Below are 18,735 nucleotides of genomic sequence, written 5' to 3'. Positions count from 1 at the left end.
AATGATAGTGACCGAGATAACTAAAATAAAACACAATTGATAACAAAAGGAAAGGAAAAGTTGAGAGGAACTTGAATGGATTTTAATTGCATGAAAGCCAATACATAATTGAAAATGTATATAACATAAAGGAAAAATTAAGGCAGAGTTATTGTCTTTCAAACACCATCAACTCGCGCTAGAATCAAACAAAAAAGCTAGAGATACAGAATTATAAATATCCTAGCCACCCCTCATCATTCAAATACAAGCTTACATCCCCTTAGACACAGATTGTTTCTGTAACATCTGGTATTTTCCTTTAAAATCTATGGAACGGGCTCTGTGAATTGTCATGTTGCTTAATACTTTTGAACTGCCCATAACCTATTCTGCAAATTGAAGCTCGCACTTTTTGCCTCTATGATTCTTAAACAAGCAAGTTTTGAGCTGAGATGAGAGGCATTCCGGAACAATCATTAGGTCCTCCCAATTGTCCTCATCATCATTTCCATTCTCTATCCCATTTTTGATCTCCTGTTAAGAATAAGTAAATTTCCACCAAAAACAGAAAACAAAAGTTAAGATAGGTAGAGGTAGAGTTAAACAAAATAAATAAAATATCATGAAATCAATCAAATCATATGTGAAACCTCATGAATGATAAGATCTTGAAGCTTGGGACTGTGTTGAAGCATTTCTAGCATCCACATCCACTTCTTAGGCCAACTTTAACCCTCTAAGTTAGAGAATAGCTCCATTTGAGTTAGATTGTAAAAAATGGGGACTTGGACACAGTGGGGCCTTGTCTGCATGAATTAAAAACACAAGAAAACATTAGAAATCAATAATCATATTGTAATTTGTTTTGCAAAATCAAACAAACTCTTACATACCAGCTTTATACTGAGCCTTCGTGCCTTGGAAAGCAAGAAGAGAGGAATAGCTTTGCTACTAGAAAGCTTGGCTGTCACCAAATTGGGCAAGCATTTGATCTTGTTTGCTGTTTTTGGAACAAACTCCCTCAAAGGATATACCCTTACTACTCTATTTGTTTTCAATTCCTCTTTTTATCCGACTCATTTAAATTTTGAAATTCATTGTATTTTGCCAACATACACTCTAGAAAAACATACCTCTTATTATTTCACATCCTTTTCTAGAAGCAACAATATATACATCCCTAACTTTTATTTTTTTGAACAGTATACATCCCTAACTTATCATTGGTAAACTGGTTTTGATTATGAGTTCGAATCTCGCTTCAAAAAATATTTATTCATATCGGGTTTGTTACACTTTTATTTTAATATTTGAATTTACTCTTGTCTATTTGTTATATGTGTTATTTGTATTGAAAGTTGAATGTAATTTTGGAAAAAGAAAAAACCAGCCCAAAAGTGCCAAATTATGCTACTTTCTTTATATATAGATCACAAAAAAAATCTAGCAAAAATACTTAGGATGTATTTGGAAGAGCTTACTAAAACTTCTGACATAAACACTTGCAGATGTGTATAATAACTAACGACGAAACTCAGAAAAGTTGTTTTCAACATTTGTTTTATAAGCAAAATTACAAAGAAAGCACACGCGCCAACGGACTCGACCACCGGTCAGAAAATAAACACCCCAATATTAATCATCCACACAACATTTTAATCTGATTAATGACTGCGGTGCAGTCAATGACACCCTCTTGAAAGATAATCATATTCGCAACAACCAAACAACAGCTAACAATACGACATGTCTCACCTTTTTGCAGCACTTGCATTCTTAACTTATTCATAGGCTCCCCAAATAACTTATAAATCAGATATATTATAAAGGCCCTATATAGTTCATTTAGGTTCTTTCTTCAATCATACAAATATTGTATATAACTCTCAATATGAGTTTCATTTGTTTAAATTATTTAAAGAATATTTTGGTATAATCAACATAAACCATTTTGAATACATGAATGAGGTAAAGGTACTGTGAGATGCTACACAAAAAGGCACCATAAAAGATATAAATTAACTATCACTAAGAGAAACAATTATTTACAATTGTATAGGATGCTAATTTTAAAACAACAACTGAGAAAAGAAACTACAAACTACGCTGTTTCATAACGAGTTCTCTTGGCATCACTCGAAAGTAAAGAAGATAAGCAAGGTGGTGGCTTTGAAAACATTGTACGACTATCCACGGGTTTTCCTCCCATTTCCGCCATATAGTCCGCACATTGGTATGCTCCCCATTTCGCCAAAATGTCCGCACATTGGTTGCTTACTCTGTGAGTCCACTTTAACGAAACAATCCACTCTCTAGACATAAGCTCCTTGATACTATCCGTAATCTTAACATATTCATGAGGCTGAGATGTTGAGTCTAGACTCAAAAATATAGCTTTCCAACAATCACTTCTACAAATCACGTCTCGATAGCCACGTTCCCAAGCCAACCCTAATCCAATCTCTATGCCTTTTAATTCAGCTTCTACGCTGTCAACAACACCAATGTATTCACTAAATCCTAAAATCCATGAGCCGTTGTGATCTCGAATTAAACCTCCAAAACCCGCATGACCAGGGTTTCCGAGAGAACTTCCATCAACGTCTAAAGCCACTTGATTCTCGTCGTTAGGTGGAACCCAATTGACCAACTGCACCACAGAAAATTTAATATAATGAAGCAAAGAACAAATATAAATTTAAAATAAACAATTTTATGGTAACAGATTAATATTTTTTATCCAAAATATATCACAACATTCATGGAACCTATTAAGATAACTTTCCATTGTTTATCTTTGATAATTTTCAACATATCTTTCTATTAGCAAATCAGATCAGTCTCTCAAATCTGAGCAAGTTATTTTAATCATCAATCTCTCATAAACTAAAGTCGCCAAATTGTAAAGATAGAAATAATCTTTTTTTTTTTTCAAAAGTTTGACCTTCACTCATGGTAAAACAATTTGTTTTGTTTAGTGATTGGTTCATAAAAAAGTATTTCAATGAAAACGAAACAATATATTTGTACAATCATTTTAGGGCAACTCTCTCATACTCTTGTTATGTTTTCTTAATCTCTGTGATCGCTCTATCTCTATCTATGTCTTAACTTATTGTGTTTGCAGTCTGGTACTATAGTTGTGTGATTACTTGAAGGCTAAATTAAAATATATGAGAATAGTCTGGTACTCTAGTTACTATTCTCATAAAAAAACAATGGAAATTAAAACAATTTTTTTTTGTTGAACGAAGAATAAAACAGTTGTGATCCTCAAAAAATAAATAAACAATTGTGATAACTTATACAGCTTCACCTAAATATGTTTATTAGGTAACAATAGACCTTTTCGTAAAAATAATATCGATCCGTACCTATCCCACAATCAGCGTAGCAATATGTATTAGTTTATCCCCTAAAAAGATAAAGGGTAATGATGGATTTTAAATAAAATAATAAGGGTAATAATAGAAGAAAAAATGAGAATCTATAAGCTATAAGCACGTGGAATAGCGTCTGAAAAATAGCTTATAAGCTCGTGAAATAAGCTATAAACTCTGGTGAAAAACCATTATCAAACAGTTTTGTTAGTCAAACGAACTTATAAGCTATCCGCTATAAGCTAATTTTTTTGCCTTGCCAAACAGAGCCTATAAATATGTTTGACTTGATGAGAAATTAAGGTTATTTGAAACGCTCTTAAACTAGACGATTGCCTGATTAGGATACAAATGAAGGAGTCGGTAAAGTATTGATTCTGTATGGTTTTATATATACATATTTTAAAGGTGTTTAGTACATATGATACAAAAGTAAAATTCAAATACATATTTTTACTGAAACAATGGTATAGTAAACAAAAACATAAAATAAATAAAGAAACATTGAGAAGTAAAAGCACGTACCATAACCATATCGTGTGTTTTTCAAATAGTTCTGTCGACTTCACCGCAGGTGCGCCGTCACCGTTCTCGAAAGAAATAATTGAACACCACTTCAGGAAAGGATGCGATGTGTACTACGTGAAAAAAGGTTATACGTACTGCTATGTGAAAAGGTTATATGTGGAGAGGCTGTATGTCGATGCTATGTGGAGAGGCTCTATATATATATATATGCTAATGGTAAAAGATAAAAATAATGGATGTGTGTTTGTTGAGATTATATAGGGAAAAATTTGGCATAATTGTGGATTGTTTGTTTTTTTGTTACGATTGTTTGTTACATTAGTGTTTCTTTTTCCCTGAAATCTGAATAAATATATTTGGAGAATATCATTCTTTTTAGGAAGACAAATGTTATGATATACACTATATTTCATGTCCTCGTGAACTTATCTCAGTTGGTATGAACAATGCATACAATATGTAAGGTCTGAGGCTCGAACCTCGGTCACCTCAAAAAAAAAACTATATTTCCTCAAAATATATACTATATATACAAGCAAAAAGACGAGCACTCACGTGCTCGTCTTTCTTCTCTTTTTATTGCGCTAACATTTGTAGATTATCAACGATATTTTATAGAAATTTTATGTGTAAATTACAAACGATATTTTATATAAATTTTTTGATATAGATAAAACATTATAAGTATAGATATTTGTGACTTTCAATGACAACAATAATGTAACAAATATAACAAAAAAATTATCTTTTTCAGTAACACCAACAATATAATAATTTGTTTAAAGGTATAATTGGAATAAAAAAAAACAAACCCAAAATCTTCCTGAAACCTTCTATTTTTTTTTATATATAGTATAGATGTAGATTATGGCCAATGCATGCATGTAAGATCATTACAATTACAAGCTGAGACAGTATTTTGAAATAACGCATAATCAATTACTCCCTCCGTTTCTTTTTAAGTGTTTTTTTAGAAAGAATTTTTCGTTCCTATTTAACTGTATTTTTGGTATTTTAAGGGTGCGATTTGTGTCAATTACATTTATCTTTTTCAATAAAACTAATTAATACTACTCCCTCCGTTCCTTTATAATTGTCACTTTTGCATAAAATTTTTGTTTCTAATTAACTGTCGTTTTCAAAGTTCAAAGCATCATTAATTGTGGCTTTACCTATATTACCCCTATATATTTATTGCAGAGAGAGAAATGTATGAAATAAAGTATTAAATGATTAAGGTTATTATAGGAAAAAGATAAATTGTTGTATCAAAAGTAGTAAAAGTATTTGTTGTCTTGGTTTGTGTAAAAAGTCAAAATGTGACAATTAAAAAGGAACAGAGGGAGTATCTATTTGAAAAACTAAAGTCTATTTTTAAACAAAGTTTGTTTCTTGTTATCTTCAAATTTAAACAAAATTTTCTTCCAAACAATGGTTTCAAAAGAAGAGTTAAAATTCTATAAATAAGATGAGTAGCAATTGATAAAAATTTCAATGTGACTGTAGCATTAGTTGAAAACATAGTTGAAGCCTTAACTTTAATTAAAGGAGTTAGAAGAAAGTTAATTTTTCTTAACTTTTCATTAACGTGAAGTTGGAATAATTTTTATATTGACTTAAATTAATTAAAAAGATGTGCACAATATTTAGAAAATTGACAATTGTTTGTTATGAGAGAGAGAGACTACGCAAAAAAAAAGGAATTTGTTGGATAAAAAGATAATATCTGACAATTGTTTGTTACGAGAGAAGATAACATATTGAATTTACTGAAAAGATAAAGTGTGTGCAAACAAAAAGAATTTATTGGTGGATTAAAATGAGGGCATAATAGGAAGAAAATGTGCAAAAATACACATCGCTATTTTGGTGTCAATTTTCAAAAAAAGACACTTAAAAGGAATGGAGGGAGTAATAGTTTTGTGACATGGTTTTATTATGTTGAAATATGAAACTTAATGTTGCAGTTGAAGAACACAATTAATTTACATTTTCTTTAAAAAGTTTAGATGAGTTGGGTTCCAAGCGAATATCAAATAAGTCTCAAGGTTTAAAGAATACTTACTGTGAGACTTAACGAACACTATCAAAGAAGTCATCACATCGGCAGAAGTTTAGCCGACAATTTTACGGGTGAGTTAACTCTCACCAACTAAGCTGACGACCTTCATTGGCACACAATTACTTTACTATTTGCAAATTTTCGGCTAAGTAAACTTGTTATAATTTAATTGCTTAATTGCATCTTGGCCCTAAGTAATTCCCCTCCTAAATTTTCTCAAAATTTCAGGTTTAAGAGACATTATTTATTGACGTGACATCCAACTCTCATAGCCATTGTGTCTTTTCTTTAAAATTAGATATTAAAAATGCAAAAAAAAAAAAAAAAAAAAAAAGAGTACATGCGAGAGGAAATGAAATTGTTAACTGTAGCGTTTTATGGTGCTTAAAAAAAAAAAACTATAGTAGTGTTTTATGGCATTTTTAATATTTAATTTTAAAGAAAAGTTAAACTGACAATGAGAGTTGGGTGCCACAACAATAAGTGAAGTCACTTCCACATAAATTTGAAGAAAAATTGAAAGAGGTCTACTAAATCACGACAAAGAAAAACATGAGGATCAAAATTGCTAAAAATGTTGGATGCCAAAATCGCACAATCGCAAGCAATACTTGGAGGATCAAGAGTGCAATGTCTAAATTTTATAAATGAGTTATGTATGTGCAGTATGACATTCCTATAGGATTTAACTAATACGCAGGGCCGTTCCTACGAATCCGAAGGCTCGGCTCTGTAATTGAAAAGAGGTCCGTAATAAAATAAAAACGTAATTTTTTTAAAAGAACAATTATATTTAAATATTTTAAAAGATAAATTCAAGGTGCCGTATATATGCGATACACTCAAAGATGAAAATCACTACTGTATACATGAGGAATCTCAAACCAGCCTCCCAAAAAAACATTCACCTAACACTAAAAGTAAGAGGACCCAATTCTAATAGACGTAAAACAAGACAACAGAAGAGGAAAAGGAAATTAAATCGGGGAAGAAGAAAAGGAAAATCCGATGGAGTGATGGTGATGGAACGCGTGGTATCAGAGAGAAAGAAAGTAAGGAATTTTTGTTTTTAGTGGGGTAGTCCTTAGTAGTACTACTAGACTATAATTTTTTTTTAAGCCCATACCTTGGAGAGACCCGGTTCCATTGAGCTTCTTGCACACCCCATAGTCCGGCCCTGCTAATACGCAACATAATACTACATTTTTTCATCCCATCAATAATGAATAGCTATCATGTACAAAAATAGGCAAATTATTTTGTCAGAAAAATAATAGATGCAAACTCTCCCTTCATATAAGAAAAGCTACAAATTACTCGATCAATAATGAATAGGAACCAGGGGCGGATGTACATTGAAGCATGGTGTGGCAGCTGCCACACCAGATTCTAACCCAATTTTTTTTATATGAATAACAAAAGGCACCTAAAGTTAGGGAAAGTGGGAAACACACACAAACAAAACAAAACGTGTTTCTTCTCTTCTCTACTCTCAGAATCGCGTTTCTTCTTCTCTTCTCACACGATGGTTAAATGATCGTCTTGTAACTTATATTGAAAGAGATGTTCTTTTCACAATTAGCATTGATGTTATTCTAGCTCATTTTCAATAAATGGATGGTAGACGATTTTCATTGTAATTTACATCAAACAATGTTATATATTATTTTTAGTATAATTTGTATTATAGTTTCTTTAAAAATTTTGCCACACTAATATGAAATGTCTAGATCCGTCCCTGATAGGAACCAATGTATAATATCTACACTTCAATCCCTGCAATAGTTATTTACAAGGATGTTGTCTTCTTGATTGCGATGAAAACATACATGGAGTGTTCACAAATACATCCTTACAATGCAACAATCAATTGGTTCTAAATCAGCTCCCACACTGTGGATCAACATTGAATCACGATGCAACATTGACAATAGAGGGTCGAATGAAGCTGATATGTATCAGTATTGCTCCATTTCTTGCATGATCAAAGCTATTTCAAGAAAGCTCATGATTCAGTTTCTCCCATCAATTCTATCTAGGCTCCTCCACCTAAGGAATTACAGGGGAATACTTCTATACTCTCAGAGAAAACGGAAATGAAAAGGAACACCTCACATAGTTCCCTTCTTCTAAAGGTCTCAAGATTTAGTCAAGAAAATCATAGACCTTTAAAGATTTGACTTGATAAACAACAAAGCAAAACATAACAAACAAGACATACAAATATAGGCCTTTATCAATGACTTCCATTTTACTAGACCTATAAGGATGATGCCTGAAATGAGTTTTCTTGACTTGTCCATATGGTATGGATCTAAATGAGACAAAATGTCGTAAAAAGTTAAGATTACAAACAAAATGAAAAGATCATTTGGTATTGGTAGCATCAAAGTTTAAACAATGAATCAATCTATTTTATCATACATACATACATATGTTTGAAAACATATATTTGAATGAATGATATATTAAGTGTGAATGAGAAATTGATTAACAAAATATAAGTGAGATGAATTGTAGATCTAATATATAAAGATTTTGAAATAAGATGATACGTCTAAATTCAATTAAGCGGTTGCTCTAAATTCAATGTAATGATCTTCCAACAATGATTTTTTTTGTCATGTCCTTCATATTTCTTAAACCACTTGATTTACAAGTCTTTAGTATGTAATCCGAACCAAAAAAATGTGATTTTGAGAAATGTTGGGGGATATTGAGAAAATATTTCCCCGAGCTCCTGGACCCAATATTTTGATATAACTTATCTTTCAAATATTTGTGTGATATAGAGAGAGCGAACAACCCTAACTCAAAATTTGGGATGAACATATATAGTCGCATCATCAATTTTTTTACATGTCACAGGAGCCAAAGATAATATAGTTTGCACTAGGTCAGCTCATTTTTGAAGGACGGATTTGAAGAAAAAAAAATAGCCAAATTAATTTTTTAAAATATATGATTAAAATAAGAGTGAATATTCAATTTGATCTCACAATTTTCTCTGTAATTAATTCAGTCCTTCTAATAGATTTAAATTAGTTTCTGACATTTTTATACTCGGGACAAATTAGTTCATCTGTCGTAATTAATCAGAGACTAATTTGCCATCCGTATATAAATGTTAGGGAGTAATGCGAGTTTATTATTTGTTTTTTTTTTTGAGGGAACGAGTTTATTATTTGTTGATGACTAAATTCATCCGAAAGAAAATTGTGAGGATAAAAAAATTAGGTCTTCACTCTTAAATTAATTGAGAAAAGGATAAATGAAAAAATATATATTTTAACCTTTATTATTTACCAAATTACAACTAGCATAATTTTTTTTTTTAGGGAAACTAGCATAGTTTTTATAAATAACTTTTGATGACTTTTATTTTGTTCATTGTCGTTTCATTAAATATAAGTAAAAAAAATTTTTTTAAAGGAAATATAAGTAAAAATTATTGTGAATTCAGATTACGTATCTATTAAGTTTTATGTATGAGTTTTTAAAATATATTTTATTTCTTCCTTCAAAAAAATATATTTTATTTCTACTTTATATTTGGATCCCTCATAAAAATTATGATAATTTTGTCAATGCTTCTATCAACTGAGTTACGCTTACAAAGACAAAATGGATAAATAATGTATCCTTAGTTAAACTATACTATTCATTCATCAAGTAATAACACCGTTTTCAATTTCAATATACTTAGCATTTCCCTTGAATATAGTATCTAAATTCTGATATTTAAAAAAGGTAGTGTTAACTTGTGCCCTTAGGGCACATGTTAAGAAACCTAAAAGAAGAAGTATTCTATAAAAGTTTGTGTATTTAATTGATTAAAAAGATAAAGATTAAATGATATACACACATTTCAATAAATTATTTCTATATTTGAATCATTAACTTGTGACTTGAGGGCACAAGTTAACATTTCCCTTTAAAAAAAGACGTAATCTAAACTTTGATCTTGCTCAAAGAACAACCCTTCAATTGCATTGTCGGTAAAATTGAGTGATGGATTTGTCAAAAGATTCCACTACCCAAGACTTTCTCAAGCGTCTTCTAGACTTCTACTATACTGTTGTCCCACGAAAATTGTTTCCAAAATGGCCACCTCTCTAGAGTTTTTTTTTTTTTTCTTGGTGCAAAATTGATGCCCGACTCAGGCTCGTCTCTCTCAACTAGCATCAAAACGGATACTTTGTGCTCATCTTTCCGTTCTTCTTATTGTAATATGCGTATAAATTACAAACAATAATTATTTATGAAATTTTGATTAATAATATTTTGAATTTGATTAAAATTATAGGTATAAATAATAAATATTTTGCACTTTACAATTGTAATAAATTAGACTTAAGATGAATGAATATATCATTTTGTAAAATAATATTTAAGATGAGAGCTGATTTAGATGATAAAGTCAAATTTTTAAATGAGATTAACTTAATTTGGTAATTTTAAATAAGTTTTTGGGCCCCTATAATTTTTTTGAATTTCACTTTTTATCACTATTTTTAATTTGTACTTTTAAGAAACTCATGTATAAGTAATAATATATTTCATCAAGTTTTAACCCATTAACTTATTTTATAAAAATGCTAAGAAATACCCTCGGTACTAATAAAGGAAACAAATGTAGTAAAAATATTTTATAACTTGTGCAGTAAACTTTTAAAAGGGTAAACAGTGTTCTTTTAAATGCAAAATTTACTTATAAGTGTGTAAATAATAATAGATTTTGTTTATATTTGGATTAATTGCGCTTTTAACCCTCATAGTTTTTTAATTGTGCGATTTTGATCCCCAAAATTTATTTTGTGCAATTTTAACCTTCCAAATTTATCTCTTATTTTAATTGATAGTCCTTCATTCAATTTTATGCCGAGTTGATTTTGTTTTATTTTTATGATATGTCATCCTTATCATATGTCACATAGATTTTAATTAAATTAAAACAATAAAAATATAAAATACAAGTTTTAATTAATTTTTATTAAATTAAAAATCTAAAAACGTATTAGTTTAAAAGTTCAGGCCACCCATAAAATCCCCAACGAATTAGAAATCTTCAAAAAGAAATTATGATAAAAGGAAAGAATTAGCAATCTTCAACCCAACTCCAAAAGCTTTAATGGAATCAACATCAGCATTAGCACTTGACATCTTTGAATAAGCAAACCAAGGCAAAGATATTGAAGCCCAGAAAAGACCCAAACTGCAAATTTAACCGGTTTTTCATTATAAAATAGCAACCTTCTTGGTTCATCAATAGCATGCAAACATTCACTAGTAGAAGCTTTGATTTGGGTAGGAGCTATTTTTGCAAGAGGGTGTGTCAAAAGAGGTAAACCATGAAGGACCGCTAAGGAGGTGTTAAGATTAAGAGATTGTTTTGTGTTTAAGATTAGAGAATGGGTATTTGCTTAAGAGACTGTTTAAACTTTCAAAATTGAAACTAATATTTTTTAATTTAATAAAAAATAATTAAACATGTATTTTATATTTTTTAAAATATTTAAATTTAATTAAAAATCCACATGGCATGTGATAAGGATGACATACTCCCTCCGTCCCTCAATAGATGACCTAGTTGACAATATACATTATTGACTTAACATATTTTAACCATATTTTTCTACTAATTCACAAAGATAAATAATAGTATCATGTAAGATGTTGTTTGATTCGTCTCGATGAATATTTTTAAAACATTAAATTTTCATAATTTTTTTTAGTAGAGAATTGAAGATATCAAAGATAAAACATAAGCATTGGTACACGTGTCGGAGTCAACTAAGTCATCTAATATGGGACGGAGGGAGTACTTCCTCCGGTCACATTTATAAACAAAACACAATTTTTTAGGTTCATTGAATAACTAATGTATTTGGTCTATAAATGTGATTAGATACTTTAATTATTTCATGTATCTAAAAAGTATTTTTTGCTTATAAATGTGACCGGAGGGAGTATCATAAAAGAATGTCAACTCGGCACAAAATTGAGTGAAGAAAAAGGAGTAAACTTCGAGATTCAAAACTGCACAAAATAAACTTACTCCCTCCGTTTCAAAATGAGTGTCACTTTAGCCAAAAACAATTGTTTCAAAATGAATGTCGCTTTACATTTCCAATACAACTTTAATTTTTTTCTTCTAACTTTACCTTCTCAAACTTTTCTCTCACACAATTTTCAATGCAACTTTAAGTCTGTCTTTTTCTGATAAAGTAAGGACAGTTTAGTAAAAGCGTTGTATCCAATGATTATTTCATTCCATTTCTTAATATGTGTGCCAAAGTCTAAAGCGACACTCATTTTGAAACGGAGGGAGTAGAAGACTATAGTCGCATGCTTACAAAATGATAGGGTTAAAAGTGCAACTGAGCCTTCATATTTTGGTGTACATAGTAAACTTTCAAAACACACAATTAGGCAAATGTGATAATAGTTATTTTGATCCCCAAATATGCAAGATCAGTCGCAACAGTTCTTCAATATATCAAAATTTTAAAATAGTTTTTGATTATATAATATGTTAGTCAAAGTAGTCTATGATGTTAAAATAGTCTCTCAATTGACAATAACTATTTTCCTATATAGATTGATATGAGAATTATTGAATACTACCTCCGTCCCAATTTAATTGACACAATTTTGTTTTTCACACATATTAAGAAAAATGTATAAATAAAGGGGAAAGTGGAATATATTGTATTGGGAATGATAAAAGTAGTATTATTTAATGTTATATTGTATTGAGAATGATAAAAGTTGTATTGAAAATTGAAATGAGTCAGTTATTTTGGGACACTTTTTTTTTAGAAAATGGGTCAGTTATTCCGGGACGGAAGGAGTATTTATAAGGAATAATACGATGATAACGGAAGACAATATTAATAAAATATTTCAGAATTTTGATGAATACATTCAAAATTAAAATGACTAATTTGACCCTTGGACAACTCAGATCCATACTCAAGTCTCTCTCTCCATGACATTATCATGCTCTCTCTCTCTCCCATTTCTGAAAGCTACTAAAACTAAACAAAAAAACAAAAAAATCTCGAAAAACCCAATCTTTAAGTTATGCCATCTTCATGTTAAAACTTAGAACCTCTTCTGAACCCTCCTCTTTCTCACACACAACACAACCAAAACCAAAACCTGAAATATAACAAAGAAGAAGAACCTGTTCTTTTCAAATGTCCACACAATTTGTGCAACCACCACCACCACCACCACCCATTGAAGTAACCCAACAAGCATACACAACCCATTCGGGTCATGGTTCGGTTGGACCCGTCATTGCGGTTCTTGCAGTCATCACTGTTTTGGGTATCATCGCCGGTATGATTGGTAGGCTCTGTTCGGGTCGACGGGTCATGGGTTACGGCGAGTACGACATTGAGTCATGGGTTGAAACCAAATGCTCCTCTTGTGTCGGTGGCAGAATAGTCCCTCCTCCACCACCTCGTCCGCCGGTGAAGGAACCCGAAGCCGTTGCTGAGGAATCTCCGCCGGTGGAAGATTCTCAAGAGATTAAAGAAGAGGAACAATCACAACAACAATCTAGGCAAAACTCACTTGGTCATAGTAGTAGTTAAATTAGTTACTCTTATGAAGCAATGTTCGTTGTTCATGTTCAATGTTGAATGTTCATAATATTATATAATCTAAGAGTTTTGAAAATTAGATTGTTTTCAGTTCAGTGTTGTTTTGTGTTTTTTACCTGCATTTCTCTCTTCATTGTTTGTGGTTATGGAATTTGTGACTCATGCAATTTGAATGAATGACCCTTCAGCCATTGGGATTGGAATCACTTTTTTCATGATAATGGGTAGAAGAAAAGAAGAATATTTTCTATTAAAAAATCAAGGGTTTGGATTTTGGAAACTTCTCGTGGATCTATAATTGTTAAAGTGCATGATTGATATTTATCCTCATGTTCACGACAGTGATCTCTTTCGAGGAATTTACACATACTTAAAAAATTATATGAATTTTGTTATTTTGATGAAATTCTATGTATTTTTTAGAAATGATATTTGTACCATCATTTTAAATAATTTTGTGATAATTTTCTAGGTTTAATAGCAGTTTTCATCCTTAACTTTCACGAAGTCGCGATTTTGGCCCCATAAGAAAAAAAACTATAAAATCGTCCCATAAGTTTTGCAACTGTAGCAGTTTTGGCCCCAAGGCAAAAAAAATAAAAAAAATAACATGTGGCACCTCACTTAGGGTGTCACGTCAGCGTAGACTGAGTCAAAATTGGCCTTGGGGCCAAAACTACCACATGTGCAAAACTTAGGGGGCGGTTTTGTAGTTTTTTTTCTTAGGGGGCCAAAATCGCAACTTTGGAAAAGTTATGGGGCTAAAACTGCTATTAATCATTTTTTCTATTATACTCACGTTATATTTTTACTTTATCTCATTATTGCTTTGAATTTTATGCTAATACTCCCTCCGGTCACTATTATAAGCCAAATTTGACTTTTTAGGTTCATTTAATAAATGATGCATATGGCCTATATATAGACTACATACATCATTTATTGAATAAATCTAAAAAGTGAACTTTTGCTTATAATAGTGACCGAAGGGTGTACCTTGTTTTCTTTATAAATCAATGGTTGTTCCATAAGTTAAAGTGACAAATAAAGTTAACCAAAATCAGTCTCGAAAATCGACAAGGATGCTATGTCACGGTTTTCTGGGGTGGCACTTTGGTGACATTAATGTCACGGTGACATTAAATCTGAACCACACATTGTCATTGTCATTGTATCTGGGCCACACAACACATCTAATATCACCCAATGTGTGGCCCAGATTTAATGTCACCGTGACATTAATGTCACACAAGTATTTCCCGGTTTTCTGAGGCTGTTTGTTGAGTTGTTTCGATTCAGTGCTTCTATTAAAATGAAAGTATATTAATGTCGCTTCTATATTCATCATCATTGGATTCTGAAATGTGAGCTGTGGAGTGTGGACTAATTATGATACATCACTTTTGGTATACAGAAAAGACAGAGAAAAGAGACATTCTTGGTTATGGCCAAGACTAATAGCCAACTCTTGTCTTTCACAGGGTCCATATGTTGGACTTGATGCATTTAATGGACTGTTCGTGAAGTAGTAGTAGAAAATTTGATCATCTGTAAATGTGAAAACACCACAATTACAAATAGAGCAGTGATATATATATGTACAATCATTTTAGACAACTTTAATGATAACTTTCATTTTTTCTCTTTTCATTGATCCAAAACAATCGATAGAGAAGAAGGAAGAGAGGTAATAAGAATATAATATTAGTATGAGAGAGAAAATTGTCAAAAAATTGTTAAAAAATGGATGTACAAATATCATTTCTCTTACAAATACTCCTATTGAAGGTGTTTTGGGATCCAAAACTTGTCACATTTTTTTATTTTAAACTTGGCACTAAAAATGTGTATGCTTTCGGTGATGCGGTCCATGTCTAAAGCTAACCTTGAATTTGCAAATGTACCCGACTTTGTAGGACGGCTACACCACGTGATTCTCTGATGCTACTTGCTACATTAAGCATCAGGTTTATGAGAATTCCATTTCCATGTGATGAACACAGTTTTTGTCTTAGCAGCCAGTCTAATTGCCAAAATAAAAAGGGTCTAGCTATTTTTGTTTCTCCCAAGAGTATTGAAGCGGTGAAGGTCACGGTGGCAATAGATTCTGTTTACCTAGCAAGGATAGAAGCACTCCATTTGCATATCATTTGTAAGAATAAAAATGGGCTTAATACATCCCCAAGTCCCTTAACTTATTTTTTCTTCTCACTTCAGTCCCCTTAACTATTAAATGTGTCAATTTGGTCCTGTAAGTCCTCTTCCGTTTACTTAGTTGGTCCAATTTTATTAATTTTAAATCCCTACCATTGGATCAAGGAAGTTCATCATATCTTACTGTGTACCACCAACACTTAAGTATCTGAAATTTAATTTTTAAAAATAATATAAATCCATTTATATTAATTTATAAATAAAAAAATCTAAAAAAAATGTAAAATTAATTTTCAAAAATAAAAAAAAATCTAAAAAATTTGAAAAAATTGGAAAATTAATTTTCAAAAATAAATTTAAAACATTAAATTAAATTATTATTATTTTCTTCTTTTCCGCCTCTCTCTTCTCTGCTTTCTTCTCTTTTCCAGAATCATTCTTCTATTCTCTTCTCTTTTCTCCCTTCCTTCTTATCTTATTTTTTTCTCCATTTCTCTTTCTCTCAGCCCCACTCTATATGTTTCCTTCTCTTCTCTTCTCTCTTCTCTTCTCTCTTCTCTTTTATTCAATAAATTCCAATCCATCCAACCACCTCACAACCACCGTCCGTCGCCCCTTCCACCTCCGGCCGACCGCCACCGCAAGTCGCGCTACTTCCTCGTCCGAGACTCTCCGGTGCCATTCACACATCCACTTTCCTCCCCCAACTTTCGCCTACACAACCACACATCACCATCTTTCAGATCTGGAAAAATAACCCACACACCAACAAAAACACTTGTGGTTTTGGAATGAGTAGAGTGAAGAGAGGTGAAACATAGTTGAAACGGTTGTGAGATTGACATTAGGTGATTAGTGTTGTGTGATTGAAGGTTGTGAACTATGATTTTTGCTTGAACCTTTTTGACATGAATTTGTGCTTGAATCTGTTTTACTCTAGAAAATTATAGGAGAAAATGATTTTGAAGAAGATGAATAATGGAGAAAATGATTTTGACAGTGAATGAATATCAAGATATTTTGTTTTGCTTGATGATGATGTTCATGATGAAAAGGATTTTGGAAATTCGAGTCTCAATTGATGACAGATTAGGATGAGGAATTTTGGGAATATGAGTTTAAGGATTTTGGGAATATTGCTTGTGTTTGAGAAGAAGAGGAATGTTTGTGATTGAGATTTGGAGAAGAAGAGGAATGTGTTTGTGTTTGATATTTGGAGATGATGGAAATTGATGAGAATTTGAAAGCAAGAACAGTGAGGGAAGAAGAGAGAAGAGGAGGAAAAAAAAATTTTCTACCCTACTTTTTTGCCAAAAATCCAAAAATACCCTACTTTTATAAAAATTTCCAAAAATGCCCTACTTTTTCTGGTCAACCTGACACCCCACAACTCCAAGTTGTGGGGTACCCTAAAAGTTGATGAAATTTTTGTCTTTATTATACCCCACAACTCCAAGTTGTGGGGTACTTTATTTTTTTTTAATTTTTAAAATACCCCACAACTTGGAGTTGTGGGGTATAATAAAGACAAAAATTTCACCAACTTTCAGGGTACTCCACAACTTGGAGTTGTGAGGTATCTTGAGGTGCCGCAAAAATGTGTATCCCACAATTTTTTTTTCTTTCAAATTTTTTATAATATGATAAAAAAAAAATCAGAAAAAACATAATTTCCTAAAAAAAATATATATAACAAATAAAATTACAATTATTATATAAAAAATGTCCTGTTCCCAAACCTTCTTCTTGCGACTTGCCTTGGATCATTACGACGCGGTTAGGGAATTGTTAGACGACGATTTCTTTCATGATGATTTACTATATGGCCATGTTGGGATTCGTCATTGTTATCTGTAGTTGATAAAAAAAAAATAAGAAAGAACTTAATTGGAATAGACTAATAAAATTATATAACATATAAAATTACAATAATTTCCTTAAAAAAAACAATGATGAAGACCAACATGACCCTCAAGAAATTCATCGTGAAAGAAATCGCCGTCGAGTCACAAGACGAAGGTGTGGAACAGGACATTTTTTATAATTATTGTAGATTTTATTGTTTTTTTAAGGAAATTATTGTAATTTTATATGTTATATAATTTTATTAGTCTATTTTAATTAAGTTCTTTCTTATTCTTTTTATCAACTACAGATAACAATGACGAATCCCAACATGACCATATAGTAAATCATAATGAAAGAAATCGTCGTCTCACAATTCCCTAACCGCGTCGTAATGATCCAAGGCAAGTCGCAAGAAGAAGGTTTGGGAACAGGACATTTTTTATATAATAATTGTAATTTTATTTGTTATATATATTTTTTTTAGGAAATTATGTTTTTTCTGATTTTTTTTTTATCATATTATAAAAAATTTGAAAGAAAAAAAAATTGTGGGAGACACATTTTTGCGGCACCTCAAGATACCTCACAACTCCAAGTTGTGGAGTACCCTGAAAGTTGGTGAAATTTTTGTCTTTATTATACCCCACAACTCCAAGTTGTGGGGTATTTAAAAAATTAAAAAAAAAAATAAAATACCCCACAACTTGGAGTTGTGGGGTATAATAAAGACAAAATTTTCACCAACTTTCAGGGTACCCCACAACTTGGAGTTGTGGGGTGTCAGGTTGACCAGAAAAAGTAGGGCATTCTCGGAAATTTTTATAAAAGTAGGGTATTTTTGGATTTTTGGCAAAAAAGTAGGGTAGGAAAAAAAAAATTTCGAGAAGAGGATGGTTCGATGGAGAAGGAGAGAAAGAAAAAGAATTGGAATTTTTAGGGGTATTTAGTATTATTTATTATTTATTTTTTAATTACAAAATAAAAAAATAGTATTAGATTTTTCAGAATTTTTTTATTTTTTAAAATTAATTTTCCAATTTTTTCAAATTTTTTAGATTTTTTTTATTTTTGAAAATTAATTTTACAATTTTTTAGATTTTTTATTTCTAAATTAATATAAATGGATTTATATTATTTTTAAAAATTAAATTTCAGATACTTAGGTGTT

At 31.1% G+C, this 18,735-nt stretch overlaps 2 pseudogenes across 1 annotated transcript; one reads left to right on the top strand and one right to left on the bottom strand.

The window, feature by feature from the left end:
* Positions 1-60: 60 nt before the first annotated feature.
* LOC146932170 (FBD-associated F-box protein At5g56370-like) lies at positions 61-1,756 on the bottom strand (annotated as a pseudogene). Its single transcript, XR_015008014.1, has 4 exons — positions 1,738-1,756; positions 876-1,045; positions 633-788; positions 61-516 (listed from the first exon to the last, which is right to left on the bottom strand). The product of XR_015008014.1 is annotated as an FBD-associated F-box protein At5g56370-like (transcript).
* Positions 1,757-7,703: 5,947 nt separating this feature from the next.
* On the top strand, positions 7,704-8,085 carry LOC146932169 (uncharacterized; annotated as a pseudogene).
* Positions 8,086-18,735: the final 10,650 nt, after the last annotated feature.

This window comes from Medicago sativa, chromosome 4, assembly GCF_051527215.1.
Source record: "Medicago sativa cultivar Bolivia chromosome 4, Bolivia_mono, whole genome shotgun sequence".
Classification (NCBI taxonomy): Eukaryota; Viridiplantae; Streptophyta; class Magnoliopsida; order Fabales; family Fabaceae; genus Medicago; species Medicago sativa.
The sequence above is the reverse complement of the archived record's forward strand: the minus strand, read 5'-3'. Positions and strand labels throughout refer to the sequence as shown.